Here is a 4731-nt window from a genome sequence, read left to right on the forward strand (position 1 = left end):
CTTACCCCGGACCTCAGGAGTAAGCCCTAATGATTTAAACGAAGCAGCATATCCCATCCCTGTTACACGATAATGAGTTCTCCAAGAAGTACACACTTTTTTCTGCTGGCTGTGAACAAGAGAACCTATAGCTCAAGCTGCCCGTGGTGGGCACTTTGAAAACATGAGTAGAGAGTCTGCCCCAGAATGGAGTCCACATTGAAGAAGAAGGCCCAAGATAAACCAGATACTTCTTTTTTATTATTATTAATTGAGATGGAGTCTCACTCTGTTGCCCAAGCTGGAGTGCAGTGGCGCAATCTCGGCTCACTGTAGCCTCCACCCGCTGGGTTCAAGCAATTCTCGTGCCTCAGCCTCCCACGTAGCTGGGACTATAGGTGTGCACCACTATGCCCGGCTAATTACTTTGTATTTTTAGTATTACCAGACTGGTCTCGAATTTTTGACCTCAGTTGATCTGCCCGCCTCGATTTCTCAAAGTGCTGTGATTATAGGTGTGAGCCACCGCGCCTGGCCCAGAGACTTCTTTGAGCCTTGTATGAAGACTTACCTGAAACCCAGATCTACCTAGGATTGTGAGGCAATATTTTCGCTTTATTATTTAAGCCAGTTTTCTGATAAAGTGCCTTAACCTGATAAACTATTATCTGTCTAGCATTCAGTCCATTGGACATTTCTTAAAAAAAAAAAAAAAAGGAATCGTTCATGAATTTGTGCATCAGCCTTGCACAGGGTCCATGTTCATCTTCTCTGTACTATTCCAATGTGAGTATATGTGCTGCCGAAGTGAGCACTATTGAACATCTCTGATGTCTTTCTACATACTGCACAGCCTCAACCTGTAACCAGGTGCTCCTCTTTTGCTCTCTCACTACCACCCCCAATTCCTTAACCCTCTTCCTTTGCTTGTTCATCCCACAACCCACTTTCTCCTCTAGGTTCTTGCTAGATTAAAGCTCCTGGCGCAGTCAGTCAACATCATTCCATGCTAGTCCCCGGGCATTTGTATCACACAACAGCATGTAAGTCTTCACTATTGCCTCGGTAATTCTCTCATCCTTCTCTTCTTAATTTTTTTTTTTTTTTTGACGAAGTTTTGCTTTTTCATCCAATCTGGAGTGTAATGGCGTGATCTTGGCTCACTGCAACCTAAGCCTCCTGGGTTCAAGCTATTCTCCTGCCTAAGCCTCCTGAGTAGCTGGGATTACAGGCGCACGCCACCACGCCCAGCTAATTTTTGTATTTTTAGTAGAAATGGCGATTCACCATGTTAGCCAGGCTGGTCTCAAAGTCCTGATCCTAGGTGAGATCCGCCCACCTCGGACTCCCACGGTGCTGGGATTACAGGCGTGAGCCACCGCTCCCGGCCTCTTCTTAATTTTCCAAAGCCTTTGTCATATGGCGTCCCTAAACCATCTCCTCTTCGTACCTCCTCAGATAATTTCACCCGCAGCAGTGGAAAAGATGAGGTCATTCGACATAAGCTGTTACTCTACACAGGTATCTTGGGGTTCTACCTAGAGAGGTATCTTGAGTCCCTCCAGGAATACTCTCCACAGTCTCCTCTTCGTTTGCTTCCTCGGACAATAATAACGTGTAGTCCCACTAAGCGAGATACAGCCTGAGAACATCAGAGTCGCAGACTCTCCTTAATGTTAAGTAGCGCTTCCATCTTACCCAAGTACAATTTACCTAGCTTCAGTCTCTTCATCTTTAAAACACGTTTAATACTTTGCTCGCGGCACTGTTGTAAAACTAGTTAAACATGAGAATGTGAAAATGCTTCTAAATTCAGTGCTGGGCAAATCTAAGGCGTACTTTGTTCCAAATATGAGCTGGTTTCCCTTGACCCGGCCAAGTCTGTCCCCTAGGTCTCTTCTACTCCGTTTTTCTCCAGTCCCCGGGCGGGGCTCTCAGTGGCCGCGGTGGCCTGGCCCCAGGGCGTCCACGCTCCCCGCCAAGCGCTCCTTAGGGACCCGACAGGACCAGGAAAACTCCACGACAAGCATTCGAGGACGCCTGGAGCCCTGCCCCACTGTCTCAGGGCTCTGGCTGCAGCCCTAACTGTGCCAGAAATTTCCTAAGGAAGCACCATGGAGTTCACCCCTGTGCCCTCGGTCATCACCCACCGCTAGCAGCCTGGGCCTTACCTGCTTTGCTGACTACTTCCCTGCGCGCCCCAATCCCAAAGCTGTGGTTGGCCCCCCGGGTACTTGTCTCTTGAGTCAGGGACGCGGTGATGACCTTTTAAGAGCTGTTTGCGAAATGTCAGTTGCCATTTGGTTTCCGTAGTGTAGTGGTTATCACAGTTCGCCTCACAGGCGAAAGGTCCGTGGCCCGAAACTCGGGCGGAAACAAAGTGAGGAGTCTTTCGGTTTTTTTCCTTCCCTATATCCTTGCGAATTTTACATAGGAATCCTCCAAGATCGCAGTGAGATCCCGGAACTCTAGGTCCGAGAAGACTTGTGAAGGACTGAAGGGCAGACACGAGCAGCCGAGCCGCTCTCGACAACGGGCTCGGAGCCGGCAGCGCCCCTGGCGGCTGTGCGCGACTGGGTCCCCCCGGAGCCGTGAGAGCTTTTGACATCAGCAGGCACCGTGTCGCGGTTCCGCCCCGTCAGTTTCTGTGTCTTTTCTGACACCCAGAAGGCACTCCGGGCACACTGGGAACCGGAAATGGCTGCTCAGTGAATGAAGTCGTCACTTCCGACCCGGACCTGAGGAGCAAGTTGTGGTTCAGGGCCTAGTCCTGAACGGCCTGTCAGTTTTTCAGAACCTGATCAGGCTTTGGCTCCTACTCCGGCCTCTTCGGCTGAGACCGCCACGGGTTCGTTTCCTCCACATAGTTTACAAACCTGCATAGAGATCCAAGAGTGCGCTGGTGATTATCTCACTTGCGCTAATTGCCGGTATCATTAACCCGGTAGTCCAGAGGAACGAACGGAACCGAACGTCGTGACGGAGCGGGGATCACAAGTCACTCTGCTCTGTCACCCCCACCAAACTTGCCTTTATTGTGTTTTTTTTCTCATTTGTCACCATCCAGTTCTCAGTCACGAAAATGTTTGTTCTTTCTCTTTCCTTTCAAGATTCTTAGGTTCTAAATCAGGTGGAAACAATGTACACTTTCAATTAAAAGATTATTTTCACAACTCTCCTAAAAGGGGGACAAACAATTTGAACAGACACTTGATAAAAGAAGATATGTGGATCGCAAATAATCACATGAAAAGATGGCCAACGTCATTAATCATTAGGGAATGTCATTAATCATTAGGGAAATGCAAATTTAAAACACAATGAGATACCACTACACACATATCAGACTGTCTAAAATTTAAAAGACTGACCATACCAAGTTGGCAAGGATGTGGAGAAACCAGAACACTCATTCACTGCTGTTGGGAATGTAAAATGGTACCTTCACTTTGGAAAACACTTTGGTGGTTTTTAAAAACGTTAAACTACTATAATATGACTCAGCCATTCCACTCCTAGGTATTTACCAAGAATAAACAGAGCATATGCCCATACAAAAGCCTGTACACACACGTTTATAGCAGCTCTATTTGTAATAGCCCCAAACTGTAGACAATCCAAATGTCAATTAACAAGTTAAAGACCAATTCATACAATGGAATGTTAGCCAAAAAAAGGACGGAACTACTCATATATACAAAAACATGAATCTCAAGTATGCTGAGTAAAAAAAGCCACTGCACCCAGCCTCCATTACAGCATTTTGAATTTAAAACATTTTTTGGCCAGGCAAGGTGTTTCACGCCTTTAATCCCAGCAGTTTGGGAGGCTGAGGTGAGCGGATCGCTTGAGCCCAGTAATTTGAGACCAGCCTGGCCAACATGGCGAAACTAAAGATATAACTATTACCCTGTAATCCCAGCTACTCCGGAGGCTGAGGCTTCAGACTCGCTTGAGCCTCAGAGGCGAAGGTTGTAGTGAGCGGAGATCCAGACTGGGCAACAGAGATAATTTATCTCAAAAAAAAAGTAGGCCCTATGAACTGTGCCTAACGTGTACATCAGAGCTGAATTGTGGTGATAATTTCCCAGGTGTACACACATGTCAAAACTTCTACATTTTAAATATGTTCAGTTTATTGTATGTCAGTTAAGCCTTAACATAGCTATTATTGTAGCAGGAGGAGCTGCAGACAAGAACCCTTCAGACACCGAGTTGCAGAAGGAAAGGGCTTTATTCAGCTGGGAGCATCGGTGGACTCACATCTCCAAAATCCGAGCTCCCTGAGTAGCAATTCCTATCCTTTTTAAGGGCTTACAACTCTAAGGGGGTCCATGTGAGAGGGTCATGATTGAGCAAGCAGAGGGTACATGACTGGGGGCTGCATGCACCGGTAATCAGAACAGAACAGAACAGGACAGGGATTTTCATGATGCTTTTCCATACAGTGTCTGAAATCTATAGATAAAACAAGCAGTGAGGTCAGGGGCTGATTTTTTAACTACCAGGCCCAGGGCACAGAGTTGGGCTATCTGCCTGTAGATTCCATTTCTGCTTTTAGTTTTTATGGCTTCTTTCTGTAGAGGCAGAAATTGGGCATAAGACAATATAAGGGGTGGTCTCCTCCCTTATTATAATTTTTTAGTATTTCCCAGAAAAAAATAAAAAAGCCCACATATTTGAAGGCTGTTTGCAATATTCATATAAAATACAGGTTGAACATCCCAAATCTGAAAATCTGAAATTCAAAAC

The 4731-nt window shown here is 46.4% G+C and overlaps 1 non-coding gene across 1 annotated transcript; it reads right to left on the bottom strand.

Moving 5' to 3' along the window:
- Positions 1-687: 687 nt before the first annotated feature.
- Positions 688-794, bottom strand: LOC117076967. The gene has a single exon (XR_004434576.1). It is a non-coding gene; the product is annotated as a U6 spliceosomal RNA (small nuclear RNA).
- Positions 795-4731: the final 3937 nt, after the last annotated feature.

The sequence above is a fragment of the Trachypithecus francoisi genome, unplaced genomic scaffold (assembly GCF_009764315.1).
Source record: "Trachypithecus francoisi isolate TF-2019V2 unplaced genomic scaffold, Tfra_2.0 Lachesis_group5, whole genome shotgun sequence".
NCBI lineage: Eukaryota > Metazoa > Chordata > Mammalia > Primates > Cercopithecidae > Trachypithecus > Trachypithecus francoisi.